We start from the raw sequence: 22,153 nt of genomic DNA, 5'->3' as shown, positions 1-22,153 counted from the left end.
GCCCTCTGTGGTTATTTAGATGCATATAAATTTATGGTCCGAGAGGTACTTTTCTTATTGCACAGCTCCGAGTGTGCCATCATTACCTCGCAAGCATGAGCCATCTACGAATAACACATAATCAAGCTCAGTCAGAGGTTCATCCTTAATGTCAGTGAGGAGTTTGGTGCACAATTCCGTGACATCTAGACAGATATGTTCACTTTCATCACAAATATCATCATCATTTACAGGCAATAATGTTGAAGGGTTCAGCACTGTGTAACGTTTTCAAACAACATTGTCCAATAACAGGATAGTTTGTTCATATCGTGTTAACCTATTGTGAGTCATATATTGAGTCTTTGTTCTTGTTAACCGCAGCTGCACAGAGTGTGGGCCAATAACAGGTAGTGGGCATCCTATCACTATATTCTCACTTTTCTGCAGACTAGTACTTACGGCGGCCACCGTTTTAAGGCAACCGGGGAGTCCTGCTGCTACAGGCTCAAGGGATAGGGAAGTAGGCAACAGGCTTTCAAGATCCTCCATGTGTTTGAGTCAAAACTGAGAGAGAGCACCCATCTCGCTCACTGCAAAATAGTGTGAATTCTTTTGTATAATCTGACATTCCTAGTACCAGGGCGCAACACAGTTTTTCCTTCAACTCTAGGAATGCTTTTTAACATTCATTGTCCCATTGAATCAGATACATCTCTGTGTGTCAGCCTCAGTAGGGGCTGTGCCACAAAGGAAAAGTTTGGTACCCACTGGCTACAGTAGCCAACCATTCCCAAAAACATTCTGATCTCTTTCTGAGTTTTTGGTAGATTCATCTGCAAGATTGCTTCCACCCTTTCTGGTGACACTTTCCTAGCCCCACTGCCAATGATGTGTCCCAGATATTGAACTTCATTTTGACAGTACTGCAATTTCCCTGGAGACACTTTGTGTCCGTTCTTAGCCAGGTGGTTCAAGAGTGCAATGGTGTCATTTTTACATGCATTCTGCATTTCTTTTTTTTTTTTATTTCTTTTTATTGAATTCAATAACAATCATACATACAGTACCGATTAGCAGATAGTATGGTTACTCATACATTTGTACATTATGTAGGGGTCAGCAAAGCATATGCATTAATTGATCACATCTCTGTATGTATTTCTGCGTATTTCCAACTCCTCCATTGGGGATATACATATGTCTCCACAATAGACATTCCATTTGGACCATTTCCTGTACCATTTTTTGAGGCATCCCCGGGTTATAAATAGCTCCTTCTCCGCTATCATGCACTTATCTAATTCTTTCGCCAGCATAGAAATGAAAGGCGGAGTCGCCCCCCCACCCTCTCGCCAGTTCCTGCTTGACCAGTGTGTATTCTAGCGTCACCAGCTGTTGTCCCATTTCAGTAAGGTCTGTTGCTGCCCAGATGTTTAGCAGTCCCAGCCATGGTGTGAGAACTACCTCTTTTCCCAGTGCGGTCTGTATGTGATTTGTGGCTTCTTCCCATATATGATGTGTAGCAGGGCAAACCCAGATAGTGCGATAGAAGGTGGCTGGTTGTTGGCAGCCCCTCAGACAAAGGCAATCCAGTCTTGCGCCTATTTTAGCCAAGGTAATCCCTGTCATATAGGACCGGTGTAGAATCCTAAGCTGTATCAGTCGAAAGCGAAGTGTGATGGCTGCTTCGCCAGGGGACATAAGGGCCGTCCGCCAATCCTCATCATCAATCGGTCCCAAGTCCCCCTGCCACTGCTCTCTAAGTTTACTGAAGGTATCGGGCAGATTGTTACAGAGTTTTGTATATGTTAAAGATATGGCTTTCGAATGTAGTGGCCCATCTAGCAAGCGATCTTCTAATGGCAATGATTCTGGTATGTCCTTGAAGTTGGAAAAGGCCGCCTGTAGGGCGTGTCGTGTTTGCAGGTATCTAAATATTTCCCCTTGAGCCATGTGGTAGTGTCCCCGGAGTTCCTCAAAGCTAAGAATAGAACCCTTTTTAATCAAATCCCCTACCACTGAAATTCCAATCATGTCCCATTTGTCGAACCCTGGTTGGTAACACAGCATGCCCAGTGTCTGGGCGTACCACAGTGGCGTTGCTTTGGTAAGGGTATTAGCCCAGCCCAGTCGAAAGTTCGCTTGGTACCAAATCTCTAGTGTGTGTGAGGTGGGTCCAAAATATCTACTTTTCCTGGTACGTGAATATAGGACACCTAAATAACCCGAGCGGTCTGTTTGGTACCTATCCAGAGCATTGGCCGGATCGGTAGGGGGGTGATACATCCAATGATTTACCGCTGCCAGTTGTGAGGCCCAATAGTAGAGCTTAAGGTCTGGTAATGCTATGCCCCCGTCATAACAACTTTTCATTAGCTTTTTCATTGCCACCCTAGGTGCCTTACCATCCCAGAGCAGCGTACGGACCTCGCCCTCCACTGCTGCGAAATATGCATCTGGGATACGGTTTGGGCAGTTCTGAAGAATATATAAAAAAGCGGGAGAGCCAGCATCTTGAAGAGGGCGGCGCGGCCCACTAGGGATAAAGGCAGGGACCGCCAGTGCTTTACATCTATTCATAGCCTAACTAGCTAAAAGAACCGGATCTGACGTGACAAATATTCCCAAATATCGGAACCCTTCTCTAGCCACTTCTATCGTACAATTCACTGGAAGACAAGGGATCTGTCCCCGAAGCACGAACAATACCGACTTGCTCCAATTGATTGCATACCCAGAATTTTTCCAGAAGTTTGGGAATATGTTTAGAACAGCGTGTATTGATGTATAGGGGAGGCAAGATATAATAGTATGTCGTCAGCATACAGCAATATTCGGTCTTCCTGGTCTTCAGTTTTACTCAACCGAAAAATTTGGGGCCAAGTCCCACCCTGCCTAGAACCTCAAATAAGTACGGACATTCTATAGAGTTAAATGCCATAGAGGCATCCAACGACAGCACCACTGCATCTTCTTCCAGGAATTCTCTGCGCGCTAGCACGTTGAGAAGACGACGGATATTAAGTGCTGTATTTCTCCCGGGCATAAAGCCAGATTGATCAGGGTGTACTAGGGAGGAAATAACTGCAACGAGTCGTATGGCAAGGACTTTCGCTAGGATTTTATCCTCTACATTGATCTACGAGATAGGTCTATACGAGCCACAACTGTCCTCAGGCTTCCCTGGCTTACGGATGACTGCTATGGTAGCCAGACGTTGGTCTGCAGGCAGTTGTCCCTTCTCGTAGCTTTCATTGTACATAGCTTGCAGATGCGGGGCCACTTGAGAGGCTGTGACTTTTAGAAGCTCGATGGGAGTGCCATTCGGCCCCATCGATTTTCCCGAGTTTATTTGGATCTCTTCATCCGTCAGGTCCTCATCAAGGGTGTCTCTGTCTGATTCCGAGAGGGTCGGCAAGTCACTGTATGAGAGGAGTTGACGTGAGTCTTCTGCGTGTACGTGGTAGAGGGAGAGTATATCTGATCTAAGTGATCCATGAATGCCTCCGCTACATCCCTGGGGTGGGTAAGTGTCTCGCCACTTGTGAGTGCCAACCTGGGCACCCATCTCGTACCTTCTTCTCGTTCTCCAACCATGCTAGGGTTTTGCCAGCCCTGTCACCCAATTCGTACAGTCTGTGTTGGATACTGCGGTGTTTGGCCATCATATGTTCTCTGGTCTTAATTCTGTACTCGTCTTGTTTAAGTGCCAGGCGATGATGAGTGTCATCTGATGGGCTATTCGCGTGGTCAGACTCCAGTTGTTGGAGTTCTTCTTCCACCTGAACTAATAATCGACGCTTCTTTTGAATATACCCAGTTTTTAAGGACAAGGCTTGCCCCTTCAAGACCACTTTATAAGCCTCCCATATGGTTTGCGCTGAGTCAACCGAGCCTAGATTTTCTTTGAAGTAGTTACCAGTTTGAGTGCACAGTTCCTCTTTTATGTCAGGAATTTTCAGCAGCCACGGGTTGAGGCGGATAGTGGTGCGTGGCTGTCGTTCCCGGTATGCGAGTTCGATCCTGACTGGGAAGTGATCGGAAATACCTCTTGGTTGGACCTGGGGGTGCCTAAAACTACCTAATGAGGCTATATAAGTCAGAAAATAATCGATACGGGATAGACTTTTGTGTGCGTTAGAGAAATACGTGTATAGTGTGCCCGTTGGTTGTAGTGCTCGCCCCACGTCGGTCAGCCCCAGTGCTGTGGTGAATTCTGCCATGAGCCCGTTTGACCTCGCTTCTGGCCGTCTTGGGTGCCTAGCAGTTGTGTCATCCATTGTCATGTTACAGTCACCGCCTATAATTAACGTGCCCACAGGATGACCGGTCAGTATGTTACCAAGGTCCACCAGGACTGTCTTACCCAATGCTGGCGGCAGGTATAGTGAAATCACGTTAAGAGCTCTCCCCTCCCACTGGGCCTCTAAAACGGCAAATCGTCCCCCAGGGTCTGCCCACGTACGGTGCACAATAAGAGGTGTACTCCTTTTCACCAGGATACCCGTTCCCCTGGAACCAGTGGTGTAGTCTGCGTGTACTAGGAGTTTGTACCCCCACCAAGTAAGGGCTTTGCTTTTTTGGCCGACCAAGTGCGTCTCTTGCAGTAGTACAAGGTCTGTAGATCGTCTCTTCAAGTACTGTTGGACAATTCCCCTTTCAATTTTATCCCCCATCCCGTTCACATTCCAGGTTAGAACAGAGAGTGTTCGATCCCTTTTATCCCCCATCATGTATCATAATGAAATTCGCAATACAGTAGATCAATGAGAATAGACAAGTGTTATGTGATACTAACTGAGCCCGTGTAACTCTCCTCTGCGTAGTTCCCCCGCTTCTGAAACCAGCTTGAACATCGGTACACAGCAATATACGTTCGTCACGTTGCAAGTCAACCAAACATTGAAAAAGTGAACGCCCCGTCCTCCTCCCCTCCCCCAACCCCCTCCCTGCTTCCCTGCCCGTGGTTGTAAAATGACCCACTCCCCAACTAGGCAGAGTGCCTCTCTCCCCTCCCCCCCGAAATACTGAAAGAACGCTGGCTCAGTCAGTCGCCATCCCCGCTAGTTACACATTACATCTTGCCTGTTGCGGTCTATCCATTGTCTGTACTAATTAGGTGTCCCGGGAGTATCTCCCTCCGTGAGGTGTGATCAAACTAAGCATGCAACAGTCAAATCACCAAGCAACCACATGTGTATGCAAGTCTTAGGAACAGTCTCACCACTTCACCAATACTTGCACTTTCGTAGAACTACCGGTGGTCATTCCATATCCCCAAGGTCTATGCCGGCTCCGTCTCCTCGTTCCTGTCAGCGGAGCTACCTACAGATGAATCGTCCAGGTTCCCCCTCTGCTGTCTGGGTCCACCTGTGCAATCCCTTCTCTGGCCCCCATCCTTCGCCACCCCTCCAACCAGTCCCATGCCTCCTCCGGCGATGTGAAGAACCACGTCCTGCCTTCAGACTCCACTCTGAGTTTCGCCGGAAAGAGCATGGCGTATTTCACTTCCCGGTCTCGGAGCTCTTTTTTCACTGCCTGAAAACTGCGGCGTTGGGCTTGAACTTTGGCCGTGAAATCCGGAAAAAATGTGACTTCGCTGTTATCAATCCTTAGGGGCGGGCTGGATCTTGCCGTCTGCAGTATGATATCTCTGTCCCGATAATTAAAGACACGGGCGATGAGGGGTCTCGGTGTGGGGGGGGGACCAGGTTTCGGCCTACCGCCTGGCACCCTATGTGCTCTCTCTATCGACAAATATCAGGACAGGGTCTTGGGTTGTAGGTGCGTGGTTATCAGTTCCTCCACATACAGGTCGGCCGCCGGCCCCTCAGCCCGTTCCGGAACGCCTAAAATACGTATGTTATTGTGACGGGCCCGTCCTTCATAGTCATCGAGTTGTTGCGCCATGCGCTCCTGTTTATTCTGTAATTCAGCCACCTGCGTTTGGAGCTGGGAAGTATCAGTCTGCAGCGCTGTCGTAATGATTTTGAGTTCCTTCACCCTCTCGTCCATTTTACGAAAGTCCGTTCTGATGAGAGATACCTCTACGTTAACTGAGTCCAGCGAGGTGCGCACTCCGCTTATGGCCGCCATAACGTCGTGGAGCATTGGTTCTGACCCTGGTTTAGGGGCATTCTGCGCCTCAGTTTTGTCCATTTGGTGCGCCTCTCGTCATCCCCTGTTTTATTCCAGGCGAATTTGGTGAGTTTGTTTTGCACGTTGGCTTTTGGACCCCTGCCTGTTGCCATGTGTGCACCTCGAAGTCTCGCAAATAAATGGTAGAATCAGGAACAGCCTCAGGTATTTCCCGCCGCCTACCCAACGAGTCAAGCAATCCCGCCGTTTGCCTGTCGGGTTTTTCCTAGGGTCCCTTCTCTCCAGCTCTCTGAGGTCAGGTGTCTTCTCCACTCGAGGGCACTCGCTGTGTATGGGCACTCCGTGACAATGGGGGCTCAGCAAGCCCCGCCTTACTCGCTCATTCTTCCCACTGATCCTTGGTTGGGCCGGGTGGTGTTGTCGACTATTGCCACTACAACTTCAGCTGCGCATTGACCCGTGATGCCTCTAGGTGTTCGTCTCGGCTTTTTAGGAGGTTACTGGTGCCCCTGGCTAGAATGGGGGGTAAAGAACCACACACACTGCTCAACGAGTGCGCCGCTTCAGGTGGTGGTGTTCACTCACACCCTCTTTCCCAACTCATGGCCTCTTTCCTCTCAGCGTATTTTGGCTGCTTCTGGGACCCCCTTGGTCTCGGGGATCCCACTGTCAGCTGGTGAATTAGCCTAAGCTTCTCTGCATATGATGTACTTGTGCTGGCCCGAGCTCGGCAGGATTTACCGCCCTTCACTCTATAGCCACAGTAACTATCAAATATCCGTGGGAAGGGGGTTGCACTCGATCAGGCCATTTGTAGCTGAGCTGGTAAATATTCGCCTTTCGCAGCTCGGGGGTCAGGCCTCCATTACAGTCTATACGAGGAGGCGAGGTGGGGCGGGGAGAGGCGAGTCGCTATCCTTGGACAGCCTTGCATGTGTCGGCCAGTTAGTATTTGTGCCCCCAGGTCACTTCAAGCTCCCCCTCCGCTGTCCCCCCCTCACAAAGATTCAGTTTCCGCCAAGGTCCGGTCAGGGCCTAGCAGGCCTCCAGAGCTGGGGTCTCGATTTGTGGCCCTAGCCCCGGGACGCCCACCTCGTTACCTCCGGGCAGCCGCTGTTACAATTTGGACCCCACACACCACTGCCGCCAGGTTAGCCGCTCTCTTAGGCCCGTGCTCTGGTCCACAGCTCGTTTCGATGGGGCTGCGGCATGCAGACGCTACTGAAAACCGAACTCCATCATCGGGTGTCTGGGTGCCGCCATGTTGGTGCCTGTTGTTTTCCGTTCGGCTCACTCGAACACGTCGGAGAAGGCTCTGTTCACCCTAATTTTCCCACCACGGGTCTCTCAAGCTGTGCCTCACTCTCGGAGCGGGTTTGCAGTTCCGTACGGCACAGGATTATTCAGGATAACCGGCAGGGATGCGGGAGCTCACTTAGCTAGTGGCCATACTCGTCGGCTGCTAGCCACGTCCTCTGCATTCTGCATTTCTGATGCCACAAGCAAATCGTCTACATATTGAATAAGAGTGGATTTGTGTGGCATTTTAAGCGTCTCTAAATTTCTTTTTAGAATCTGGTTAAAGATAGATGGACTCTCTGTATACTCTTGTGGGACACACCACAATTTAAATACATTCTGCTGGAAGAAAGAAATTGGCTTTCTTCATGCAATGGCAGAGAGAAGAAAGCCTGACATAGGTCAATTATGGTAAACCATTCAGCAGTAAATAGAATTTGGAACAGTATGGTAGCTGGATTCGGTACCACAGAACAACAGGGAACTACAATTTCGTTTATCATTCTTAAATCTTGAACTATCCTATATTTCTCATTGGGTTTCTGTAAACCCATAATTGGAGAGTTACATGGACTTTTAGTTCTTTCAATATTCCTTTTTAGGTTTCGCCTTCACAGCGCTTGCGCTTGTGAAATCTACTGTGCTTAATATAAATCTTAAACGGGGTTTACATCCTTTACTTTTTATTGGTTTGTGTGCTTGCCATGTACTTTTCCTCCGTTTCTATTGGCTGTCGCATACTATTTCGTGTTGCTCCGCATGTCGTTGCGCAAGTACTCCTTTTCATCCGCTGAACTTCTTTGTGAGGCTGCTCTTTTTGGCATGCTGATGCGGAGACTCAAACCCGGCTCCCCAGGGCCAAGGTGGGTCGTTATGCCACATCTTTTGCTCGGCCCCTTCTCTTTGATTTTCGGTGCTTTTGTTTAGCTATTGCGGCTGGGTCACTTTGCCGCCGCTCCTCGCAAGCCGCCCTCAACGAGGCCCCTCTCTGTCTACAGCTGATGTTCTGATTGCCCCCCTCGCATCCGTTGCTGTTACAAGTAAATCCTATTGTATCTTTTGTTGGTCTAAAACTCTCGGACACCTTAATTTTTGTTTGAGTGCCACAAGAAATTGTTAAATAAATATATTCATCAATATTAAAGCTCATTGTGTCTCGTTCTCCTCTGAAGAGGTACAGTCAGCTTCAGTGCATAAACCTCCCTCAATGCGCCGCCACCCTTTTTTTCTTTTTTTGCAGTGTTTTATATAGCGCAAACTTGACCCGAATCCAATCAGGTATCAGAGCGCTTTACATAGCACCAGTTACGTTACATGAGGACACACATTCATTTTTTGTTAGGCACGGGGAGATTAAGTGATTTGCCCAAAATCACAGGATGTTTAGCGTCATTACCGAGACTCAAACCCAGTTCCCCCAGGTCCGAGGTCGAGTGCCCTAACCGTTAGGCCAACTCCTCTCCCCTTCCTTCAGCAATCGCGGCTGGTCCACTTCGCTGCTGTTCCTCACAAACTCCTCTCAACGCGGCCCCCCTCTTAGTTTCCGGCTGCAGGTGGTGTCTTGTTCTCCTCGGAGGAGGTGCAGCCAGCCAGAGGAGCAGGACCCGAGAGCCATGCTGCGGGCACCGTTCATTGCAAGTGGTTCAACTTCAGTTTCATCTCCATGAACAGTCGCCAAGGCAGCCCCCTACATGACCCAGTTGCATGGTGCAGCAGGTGCAGTGGCACAGGGGCCAAAAGCTCCAGGAAACCCACTGAACACCGATTATTGCTATATGTTGTTACTAAACAAGCAGTTACAATTGCAGCTACCTTGCAGGCAGCAGGCCATGATTTAAATGGTGCAGCAGGTGCAGTGGCACAGGGCCCAAAAGCCTCCCCCGTTGCTAATCTCCCGCATATTATCACCAGCTACTGCACAATATATTAGCTTTCTCAATAAACAAGTCATAACGCTTTTATGGAATTTCAGTAACTTATATTGCACAACTGCTCACCAAACTACAACTTACAACAAAAAACAGCTTATTATTAATCATAAAGGTGAAACCTATTACATTTACCAATGTTTGTTGCAACATGCCATCTATCACTAGTTGTATTCCTGCAATTGTCTCTGGGGTCAATGGTGTTCTGGGGTATGTAACATTTGGATTCACCATAATTCGGACTGGTTCTAAACCGTTAATTAGTCCGAGGTCTTTCCCTGTAATATCCCAAATTTTGGCATTCACTGTTTCTTTCAGATCTTCCAGTTAATTCATCAATATTTAGCAAAGGGACTATTGCTGTTTGAATCTGCTATCTGATCAATTTAAAATCCAGATCCTCATCATGTGTCTAGAACTCCACGCCTTCCGGTGTACAGTAAATAGTGCAATTTAATTCACACAACAAATCCCTTCCTAACAAATCCATTGGACTTGAATTGCAAACAACAAATTGGTGCTTCTCTTCGAATTAACCTATCTGTACTGGGAACCTTTTCAGAAACTGGATTTTGGATTTAGTTGTTACTCCTACAACTTGAATAGTTTTCCCCGAGAGAGGTAAGTCTGGGACTTCCATGGTTCTAACTGTGGACCTGGTAGCACCGGCATCAATGAGAAATGATAGGGGGTGGCCATAAACCTCTGCATCTACATATGGGCCACTCTAAGACTGCATCAAGTACTGCATCTTTTTCCTATATGAGGAACTATCACTGAGAATTTTCTGATCCAGAACCATCAGTTTTAAATAACAGGAATTGTTGCAAGGTATTCTGGTTTGGATTCTGAAATTGTGGCAGGGCATACTGAAATTGGTTCGTATTCATTTTTGGCATTTGGTTCAAATTAAATCTAGGATTCCCTATTTATGCAGGTGCATTTGGCATCATTGGGACCTGTAGCTGCATTGGCATTTGCATTTTCTTAACGGGCACATTTTGCATTTGCATACCTTGCGACACTTGCACACCTTCCACAACATTTTCAGGGTTGTATCAATATTACTTCTTCTAATGTTCAATTCTATGATTGATGTGGCAAGCTGTAATCCTTTTCATAGCAGCAATATCTGATCCATATTTTATGACCACAGGAACACCTCTACCTTTTTCCTGTGACATTTGCATTCGTCCTTGATTCCCCTGAAAACCAGACTGTGGCATGTTTCCTTGGTTTTCTATAAAAGAAGCGTTCAGAAAATCTTTCGGAGCCAGCTTCATCTATTTTAACATCCATTTTTCTTTTATCTTTTTCTACTTCATGTCCAACTCATAGTACAGTATTTGTCGAGGGTCTTATTTTGCCAAAAGTTCATGCTTTGGGTTATGTGCGAACAGATCTCTAGATTTAATCCCAATACAAACCAGGACACAAAAATCCCCATATCCTTCTCAGGATATTAATGTCCGCTGTGCTGCTGGAATAGCTGCAGCAATCGCTCATAATACTCATGTGCAGTATCCTTTGGCTCCTGAGTAGTTCTTTTAAATTTGATCCAATCCAATTCGTACAAAGGCCCTTCAAAAACTTAATAACTGCTTCATACTTCTCTATCACCATAGCAGACGGTGCATTTGTCCCAGGCACTCTTGCTGGTTCCTCCCCAGCCACAGCACAGCAGTTTTACATTCAGCCCATATATCAGCTGGCATTACAATGCCCAAAAAATTATTGAAATCAATCCTCAGTCAATTTAGAATCTTTATGAACCTTTCCACTTGTGCATACCACTGCAACAGCTTGTCTCTCAATGTGGAAAAATTGTTTGTGAATTCCGCCAAACCACCACGTCTCAAAGGAACATGTACATACATTACTCCTGCTATTTCCTTCATCTTGCTTCTCTGCAATAGCTGCTTCCCTTTTTCTTCTCATGTTTCTTTGCCCATTTGATTTCAATTTTTTCAATTTCACCCCACCTGCGAATGCACTTGACCAATTTTATGCTATGCAAACGCAGTCCCGTAATCCTCATATTTTCAAATGCTAGATCAGCCAATTGAACCGTTGTAACGCCCTGAACGTCTCAGGATCGTTTAACAGACACGACAATGAGGACGCAACCACTTGTGAAGGGTTAGTTCTTTTAATGAAGGCAAATAAAATACAAAGAACAAACAAAAGTTATAGTCACTGGAATCCTCCAGGCTAAGTACGTTACCAGCCCACAGCACGGATGGTCCTAACCGTCCTCTGCATATACGCCGATCCCGGCGTATGCCAACAGAGGGCAGAAATGAAATGGCCGACAATGCCAATCGGTAGGCTGTGAGGGGCACGAAGAGTGTTGGGGAGAATCGAGGAGTCAGGGAAACACCCAGCCGGGGTCTCTACCTGAAGGGAGCAGCCGCTCAACCTCTTCCTCAGACTGCACCGGGACGCGGAGTCACCTCCTGGTGATGCGTCACCGATACCCCAATCACAAGCAAGAAGACTGAACCGAGAGCAGCCGCTCGATCGATCCTGTGGACTTCCGAGTCTGTAACGCGGCAAACACCTCCTGGTGTGCGTTACAGCTGGCAGTCCCTGTGTCTCTGGTCGGGCTGGGAGTTACGACTCCAACCAGCAAAAGCGCCACTGCGCTTGGACTCAGCCGAGTCAAAAAGCGAAGCTCAATGGTTGACCGGTAGAGCTTCCGGGTCCTTCACAGGTGACGATGGGGCAAGACACGGCCCAGGGAGTAACGACTCGACCTACCTCCGTTCTTGCCTTACTGGAGCACCACTCCAGAACACTGCTCTTCACGAAGCAGGTACGTCGGTGTAAACACAATATCCGACAGCCTTGTACCTCCCGGTTCCTCCCTTTATAGGGCGTGTTTTCCTTGAGTTATGTAACAGCTCTCCTGTTTACATAAGGGCGTGTTTCCCTTGAGTTATGTAACAGCTCTCCTGTTTACATAAGGGCGTGTTTCCCTTGAGTTATGTAACAGCTCTCCTGTTTACATAAGGGCGTGTTTCCCTTGAGTTATGTAACAGCTCTCCTGTTTACATAAGGGCGTGTTTCCCTTGAGTTATGTAACAGCTCTCCTGTTTACATAACCTCTCAACCGCTAAGCATCCTGGGAGATGTAGTCCGTTTTCGCTGGTTACCGTTTTCCTCCCCTCGTATGACAGGAATTCTTGACAGTACATCCTCCCTCTCAGCGGCTCCCCACGGGTCCAGCGCTGGCAGGAAAACGCCGATGGAACAAGGAGACCAAGCGCGGAGCATGAACCCCTTCAGCCGGTTCCCATGAATGCTCCTCCGGGCCATAGTCCGACACGATCACCCCAGGTAATCCATGCAGTCGTACCACATTCTTTAGGAGTAGTGACGCCAATTCCCCGGCCGTAGGGACTCTCTTGCAGGGGATGAAGTGCCCCATTTTCGTCAAGTAATCCACCACCACCAGTATTGCCGTCATCCCCTGGTCTACCGGTAGGCCCACCACGAAGTCCAGTGATATGCTATCCCATGGTCTATCCGGGGTCGGAAGTGGATGTAAGAGCCCTTGGGTTCGGCCATGGTCGGCCTTCATGGTAGCACACGTAGGACACTCCTGTCCCCACCTCCTGACATCCACTCTCATGGTTGGCCACCAGAAATGCCGTCCCATGCTAGCCACCGTTTTTTCAAAGCCCAAATGACCTGCGCATGGAGAGTCATGGCACCAGATGAATGCTTGTTTCCTTAGCCTAGGCGTGGGTATCAATAGGCACCTGCCCTTCAGGGGTATCCCGTCCTTCAGCTGCCATTCTCTGTGACTGAGGAGCCACCTCCGCCATGCGAATGACCTGATCCCTCTCTTTATTCCCCTCAGGAAAGTATCCGGTTGGATAACCCCCAATACCATCCTCGGGGAAATGATGGAACGCTCGGTTGCAGGCAATGGTTCCTTAACTGCAGATTGACGGGACAGGGCGTCCGCCTTCCGGTTTTCCGTCCCCGGCCGATATGTGATGCGGAAGTTGAACCCCGCAAAGAAGATCATCCACCGCAGCTGCCTGGGAGAAAGGTGTCTAGTGGCCGTCATGAACTGTAGGTTCCGATGGTCCGTGTACACCGATACCACATGTCTTGCCCCCATCAACCAATGCCTCCATTCGGTGAAGGCGTCCTTGATTGCGAGAAGCTCCTTCTCCGCAATATGGTAGTTGCGTTCGGCGTCGTTGAGTTTGCGGGACATGTACGCAACGGGATGAAGCACCCCTGTGTCGTGGTTGCGTTGGGACAAGATAGCCCCCAGCGCCACATCCGACGCGTCCGCTTCCACCACGTAGGGGAGACCCGGATCGGGGTGAGCCAACACCGGCGCCTTACCAAAGGCGCTTTTCAGGGCCTCAAAGGCTTTGTTCGCTTCAGGGGACCAGACAAACTCCTTGGACTTCCTCAGTAGCTGTGTGATTGGGGCCACCACTCCTGAAAATCCATCTATAAACCGCCTGTAAAAGTTGGCGAAGCCAATGAAACTTTGGACGTCCTTCACGCTTTGGGGCACCGGCCATTCTTTCACCGCCTTGATCTTTCGTTCTGCCATCTCCTGTCCCTCTGGACTCAGCATCACTCCGAGGAATTCCACGGATGTGACGTGGAAGTCACACTTGCTGAGTTTACAAAACAGCATGTTTTCCCTCAGCTTTTGGAGCACAGCTTTGACGTGGTGTACGTGCTCCTCCACACTGGACGAATAGATGAGGATGTCGTCGATATATACGACCACGTAGATATCCAACTCCTCTCTGAATACCTCATTCAAAAAGTACTGAAAGGCTGCCGGGGCGTTGCACAGACCGAACGGCATGACGAGGTACTCAAAAAGGCCGAACCTGGTCTTAAAGGCGGTCTTCCACTCGTCTCCGTCCCTCATGCGCACCAGATGGTATGCCCCTTTCAAATCCAACTTGGTGTAGATACGAGCTTTCTTGACCTGTTCCAGAAGTACACTGATGAGAGGCAAGGGGTACCGATTCTTTACGGTTATCGCATTCAATGCCCTAAAGTCCACACAGGCTCTCAGCTCCCCATTAGCCTTCGGGATGAAGAAGAGTGGCGAGGCGGCCGGAGACTTGGACGGGCGGATGAATCCTAGCTTGAGGAGTTTATCCAGGTACCCCCGGAGATGCACGTTTTCAGGCTCCGTCAGGGCATACAGCCTGCCGCTGGGAACGCTGGCCCCTGGCACCAGGTCGATCTGGCAGTCAAATTGTCTATGTGGTGGTAGCACTTCCGCCTTCACCTCATCAAATACATCCTCAAAACTGTGATAAGCCTGGGGGAGAGCCACATCTTTTTCTGCCGCTGTAGCCACCGTCTGACTCCCGCTCTCATCTGCGTCAAGGGATTCCGTTCTTATTCCACAATGCAGGATGCAATACGGTGACGTCATTTCGATGCGATGTGTTGGCCAATCCACAAAGGGGTTGTGTTTCTGTAGCCACGGCAATCCCAATATGACGCCATATTGGGGCGCTCGGATGATGTTAAAATCGATTTGTTCCAAATGGTTCCTCCCATATCTCATCGGAAGGACCCCCGTGTGCTGTCCGATGGGCCCCGTCACCAACCGCCTTCCGTCTACCGCATAGACGTCTTCGGGTACTGCTTTGGGAAGAAGCACTAGCCCTAGCCTGCATGCCTCGTTGTGGTCCATAAACATGCCAGTGGCCCCTGAATCCACCATGGCCACAACGGGTATCCACTGGTCATGCACTCCCACGTGCACCGTGATAAACAGGTGTCGTTGTCCCTTAGTGACCGAGTTGGAAAGTGAAGGGATGGATGAGTGACTCCGAGATGCCCCTTCTCTGGTCTTGGAGTCCTCTAGTTTTCCGCCGGTATGTCCACCACGGCTGTTACCGACCGGTTGGCCCGATAACGTGACGTCTTCGGTTTGGCAGGGCATTCACGTACGTAGTGGCCTTTTTTGCCACAATATAGGCACAATCCTTGTTTACGGCGTGACTCTTTCTCCGTGGCTGTGAGGCTCGCTCGTATTGCGCTGATGTCCATGGGTTCTCCCTTGGATGCGGTGGAAGTTTCAGGACTTCCCACCGTCACATAGGATGGAAGGGATTTTCCTTTTCTCCCATGATCCCCCTTTCTTTCACTTAGCCTATGTTCCAGCCAAATAGGATACAAGGAAAGCCACACGAGCCTGACTCGTGGGGAACGCCTTTGGTTTGCACGATAAATGTAGCGCCACTTGTGTGAGGAATACCTGCACTGTGTTAGGATCCCCACTGTACCTCTCTGGTGTTGCCAAGGGGATGGCTACCGGCATTTCCACTACTACCGCAGGGGTCTGGTTCGTGAGGGAGGTGCTGGGCGTGAGCGGGTCCAATTGGATAGCATCCAGTCTGGCTTTTACATCGGCTGTTTCTTGCCTAGAGGCAGCCACTTCAACTTGCATGGCCGCTAAAGCAGCCAGCACATCATCAAGTGTTGCCATGTCTGTTATCGACCGGGAGACAGTTAGTGTTATTAAGGTCGGATATTTTGTAACGCCCTGAACGTCTCAGGATCGTTTAACAGACACGACAATGAGGACGCAACCACTTGTGAAGGGTTAGTTCTTTTAATGAAGGCAAATAAAATACAAAGAACAAACAAAAGTTATAGTCACTGGAATCCTCCAGGCTAAGTACGTTACCAGCCCACAGCACGGATGGTCCTAACCGTCCTCTGCATATACGCCGATCCCGGCGTATGCCAACAGAGGGCAGAAATGAAATGGCCGACAATGCCAATCGGTAGGCTGTGAGGGGCACGAAGAGTGTTGGGGAGAATCGAGGAGTCAGGGAAACACCCAGCCGGGGTCTCTACCTGAAGGGAGCAGCCGCTCAACCTCTTCCTCAGACTGCACCGGGACGCGGAGTCACCTCCTGGTGATGCGTCACCGATACCCCAATCACAAGCAAGAAGACTGAACCGAGAGCAGCCGCTCGATCGATCCTGTGGACTTCCGAGTCTGTAACGCGGCAAACACCTCCTGGTGTGCGTTACAGCTGGCAGTCCCTGTGTCTCTGGTCGGGCTGGGAGTTACGACTCCAACCAGCAAAAGCGCCACTGCGCTTGGACTCAGCCGAGTCAAAAAGCGAAGCTCAATGGTTGACCGGTAGAGCTTCCGGGTCCTTCACAGGTGACGATGGGGCAAGACACGGCCCAGGGAGTAACGACTCGACCTACCTCCGTTCTTGCCTTACTGGAGCACCACTCCAGAACACTGCTCTTCACGAAGCAGGTACATCGGTGTAAACACAATATCCGACAGCCTTGTACCTCCCGGTTCCTCCCTTTATAGGGCGTGTTTTCCTTGAGTTATGTAACAGCTCTCCTGTTTACATAAGGGCGTGTTTCCCTTGAGTTATGTAACAGCTCTCCTGTTTACATAAGGGCGTGTTTCCCTTGAGTTATGTAACAGCTCTCCTGTTTACATAAGGGTGTGTTTCCCTTGAGTTATGTAACAGCTCTCCTGTTTACATAAGGGCGTGTTTCCCTTGAGTTATGTAACAGCTCTCCTGTTTACATAACCTCTCAACCGCTAAGCATCCTGGGAGATGTAGTCCGTTTTCGCTGGTTACCGTTTTCCTCCCCTCGTATGACAGGAATTCTTGACAACCGTACAGCTTCTGAGTAGATATACATTTTTTGTAAGATCTTTCTCATATTTCTGAGCTAGTTTAGTTAATTTGTCATGAGTTAAGGCTGCTCTTCTTGTAACTTATTTGCACAGGTACGTTAATTCTTACCTTTGATACCGTTCTACGTGTTCAAATTCCAAACTTCCCCTTATTTCCTCAAATTCAACTTTTAGTTGTAAGACATTCAGGGGCTTTTCTTTTTCAACCTCTAATCTCTCAGGAGTCCCTACATTCTCTGCCTTACTAGCTCCTGCTGTTACATCAAACCTGGCTGGTATATTTCCCTCCTCAGACGCAACTATTTCTTCTAATGATATTAGGGCTGTAAGTACTAGCATCCCTCCATCTATGAGTGCTTGAATCATTAGTTGTGGCTTCCAGGCAACTATTTGTGAGTTCTGGGAAGTTGGGACAAATCCGGAAAAAGAAACTTCTCTGATAACTAATTGAGTCTCTGGTCTCGTTTCTATAAGTGGAGGAGCACTTGCTACCACCCGAGTAACAGATGGAGAATTAACAACAGGTATTGGTGCTTCACTGGTCACTCCAGCTGTAGAAGTCACCATTGGAACAGCAACTTGTGGTCGAGCTACTACTGGTGTGGCTATCTGCAATATTTGCAGGGGTCGTTCAATTTGGGGTGCACCTTGCTGTACTGGAGCATTTGGCACTATTGAACTAGTACTAGCGCCTGATCCACTCTGTTCTGCCATGTGATGGGGGTCTCAAAGTCAACTTTTATTCCAATATTTCATCTCCTGAATCAATATCTAATCCCTTCTTTAGTAATGGAATCTTTGCCCTTTCCCCTCTTAACAGTTTCTGAAATAAGGACTGTATATAATTTAGTCCCTTCTTTGATGGCTTTCCTCCATCTACACTGTTCTTCATCACATGGGGCATTCACCGAATTCTTTAATGCACTATTAGTCCTCCTCTGATATTTTCCGTCTAATTTTTCCTGACAACTCTCTCCTATGCATTTAATACTTCATACTGAAGAGATCTGGGTGGTGGCTTTGTTTCATACAATTTTCCCTTCAAATTAACAAGAATCCTGGCATTAAATGTCCCGTATGTAGGAAAGCTCAAAGCACCCTTTTTCTCAGTAATCCTGCTCCATTGGGCGAAGCCAAGCACATGTATTTAACCCATGTTTGGTAGTTATAATGTATGCAGGCATACCTCCAGGAGGCGCCTCTTCACCTTTGCGTACTGGAATAGTAACATCTCCTCTCACCAAATCTTTAAAACATTTTATGATGACTGTTTGAGTCTGAAATAACATGATTAACTGAATATTATGATTTTTTTCCATATACATCAATTTTCTGCTGAGCTAATTAAATTACAGTTGTTGTTTTCACAGTCTCTTAATAACAAATCCAAATTTCACCTTCAAGGAACCAATCCCAGCGCAACACTGCTATGTCACCAATCACAGTGCGAAAGCACACCAACCTACCAATCCCAGCACAAAACAATGAGACAAACTACCTCACTTCTCGCAAAGGCTCACCTTTCCTTGCAAGTTTCTTTGTGCATACACAATTAAACTTATAGTCTCTTAAAAACACTTTGTTTACTCTGCTAAAGAAATAAAGCTTCTCATTCATTCAAGGATCTCTTCAGCATTCGCCAGTGAAATCTCAACCATCCTAAAATGACCCAAATCAATGCAGTTTCTCCCATTTCGGCAATAAGGTTCAACTAACACCAACCAATATTAATTAATCACAACAACATAATATCCCAATATTACTGGTGTAGGTGATGGTGCATTCTGCAAATATTCTATTTAATTTTCAGACCTCGTACCCATAATTGCACATAATTTTTAGAGACTCGTTTTACTGCAAGTATCACTGATATAAGCATCTAACTTTGATAGCATTTTAAAATTACTATTGCCCTAGTTTTAAAACTACATTGTGAGTGGTTAGCCATAGTACTTTGGGTAACTCTGAGCACTGTACCAATGGAGCCTCTTTGTAGTGTTGTGGCTATCTTTGGGTCAGGGAGCTGGGCTAACCCCACAAACACTGATATATTGCTGTTACTCCTATCGCCGGTGGCTCGCTGTACACGAATATCTTCTTTTTGGTGAATGGAGACACATTGCAGCATCAAATCCTACCAACTGGAAATCCGCAAAACCATGGAAGAACAAACAGCCTCATGCATCAAGCCAAAATCCAGTCGGTAAAATACCGATTCGCTAATAGCTCCCGGTATTGAGTTAAAAATACCCAATCCCAATGCATCAACCCAAAAGCAAAAATCGCTATTTAAGGAATCCTTAAATAGCGATTCCTTAATTTAAGGAATCTCAATTTGGGATTCCTTAAATGCAATGCATGAAAGATAAAAAATTAGCGAATTCGCTAATAGGGGGAGCAAATTACCATGAAGATGAACTGCATGGTAATTTGCTAAAAGTTTAAAAAATGCACTTTTGTGCATTTTTCAAAGTTTCATGTTGCGCACACACATGCCCTTAGAGCATGTGTGTGTGCAACATATGTGCACATATCAATTTCTGGGGTGCAATAGGGTGTCATTTTGACACCCTTGCACCCTTGAAATTGCATGAGCAATTTGCGAGAACCTACTGGTACTCGCTATTTGCTCATGCAATCTCCAAATCATTCCTATGGGCCTGGAGGCCCATAGGAATGATTGGGATGGCATTCCTTAATTGCTACTCGCAATTTGCTAGTAGCAATTAAGGAAAGTTAAGGAATCGCTATTTGAATAGCGATTCCTACATGCATAGCCTTTTGCTATTCCTTATTAGCGATTCCTTATTTTTAGCTAATAAGGAATCGCAAATGGCATTGTTGATGCATGTGCCCCCATAGGCCTTATGTGCTTCACTTAGCTGCAGAGTACTTCTAAAGTTCTTTAAGATACGTTACCTCTAGATAGCAGCTAAAGTTCTCATTAGTCACATCTGAAAAAGTAGTTGGAGAAAGGAAGAGGCAGTGAGCTTCAGCAATACAAGTTTATTGCACGGACATGCTCACGCAGGAAGAATAACACGTCTCTGGAGCATCTTTGGCACCGGTTGATATATACACACAAGACAGAAAATGAGAGGCTGCGCATACACAGCAGTGCAAGGCACATTACATTGCACACTGGGTCTTCTGGTATGCGCAAGCAAGAACGCAGAACAGGAGCAAAGCAGAGATACGAGGTGCAGATAACAGATATGTAGGAGGAGAGGTCTGCAGCTGAGCTTCAGCTCTGCCTAGAGACAGTTTAGTGTGACCATAAAGATTAGTGATAAACGAAAGAGCCAGGACTTGGACTAATTGGCAATTGGAAGGGGGAGCAAGGCCTGCCTGCACTGTGAACACAGTAAAGAGAATGTACGTACATAGTGCTTTACGTAGAGAAGGTAGCTTAGCGGATAAAAGAACAAGCATTGACATAGCCAATAGGTCTTGGCTTTGCTTGTTGTAAATTGCTTTGAAACGCAAAAATATGTTACAAGCACGAATAATACTGCACAACTCAGCAAAAAAAAGCAACTTAAAATATAAGAACGTATTTCAAATTCAAGACATAAAACATAAGAACGTCTTTAAAAATAAATTGCTATAACTTTAAAATACAACAAATATAGATAGCAACGTGTCAAAACGAGCATCTTAAGAATTAAATCCCTCGGCCTCCCTGTGACTGACAGAACGCCTCAATGTGGGGAGAGAATGTAGTCTCACAGCTAGATTGCTGACTTTGGAGCTGAGAAACCAAGGTTCGAGCCTTGGGGACGAATCTACATCCTGTGATTCTGGGCAAATCACTTAATCTCCCCGTGCTTACCAAAAATATGAATGTGTCCTTGTGTAACGTAATAAGCGCCAATACCTTCGGGTCGAGTTTGCGCTATATAAATCTGCAAACATTTTTTTAAAAATGTGTGGGAAGATGATAAAAGTCTAGTGCACCCTAGAAGTCGGAACGGTAGTGCCCAGTAACGTTCCAATCTTGGTCTTGCTGCCGGGCGGAAGCTAATTGGTACTGGACTAAGTCCTTCGTCGGCTTACATGAAAGCCAATAAATTAAACCCGTTCTATTAGATCAAAGCATAGCGTTGAAAAAGCAAAAGCCAAAGGGGGCGTAATCGAGGTAAACAAGCGTGAAAATAAGAGTCGCCTACAGGCGCAGGTACAGACCCCAGAGAAGGGGCGCCACACTCCAGGCGCCGGGGTTAAAGAGAGCCCGGCTGTGGGTGCTGATCCGATCACTATCTGTGGAATACGATTGGAGCAATGGGGCTGCTCTAAGTGAAGCCTATGGAGAGGCGTATGGGTGCCCCTAGCGGTTGGAAGACCACGCCACACAGCCCTGACAAACCTCAGAGAGGCGAACAACCTTGTGGCCCTCAACCGCGTAGAAGCAAGAGCACTTCCGCGGAGAGCAAGGATTACCTGAAAGGCAATAAATCGTGAGCTACAAACAATATATCGAAATCTGAAAGCAATAAATCAACATTAAATCACAGAAAAGTATGATAAACAGGCCTGCACTTGACGGGTGGCCGCGGGGAGCAGTGAACAACAAGCATTGGCCGCGCAGCCGTAAAAGTAACGGCCGCGTGGCCGTGAAAGCGAAAGTGATCGCGATCGTGAAAGCGAAAGTGATCGCAGTAAGCACACGAGTGGTGCGCGCGCAGCAGTGATCGTGCTGGAAGGGAGGCAGATGGCGGCTGCGCGCGTGCACGCTCGTGTGAGCGCAATCGCTAGGCCAGCCAAAGCGTGGGGTAGCACTTTGCAAACCCACCTACTAAATGTCTCGCAGGCAGCGCATGCGCTGGCTCAGGCGAGACCTAAAAAGCAGCTGAAAATGTAATTTTCCCCACAGGCACAAAGGATTCTGTTATCGGTATTACTTGTGGAATGTCTACAGTGCTTTTGTCAAAGCATGTTAAAATATATTTAAGATGGCACAATAAAGAACGAAAGCATAAAAAATGCTATGATGACCAGGTTTCTAGGGCACACGGGCAGTCAGGGGTTACTGGGCTGCAGTTGCATCAATCAGAGCTTTTCACTGCCGATGTCCTTGAGACACACTACTACTGGACCCCAAACCAAGTACTCCTCTACAGCACTTGACTCCGTCAGGGTAGTGAGACAGCGCAGTCCAATG

Source organism: Triturus cristatus, chromosome 2_1 (genome assembly GCF_964204655.1).
Source record: "Triturus cristatus chromosome 2_1, aTriCri1.1, whole genome shotgun sequence".
NCBI lineage: Eukaryota > Metazoa > Chordata > Amphibia > Caudata > Salamandridae > Triturus > Triturus cristatus.
This window is presented reverse-complemented; position numbering follows the sequence as displayed.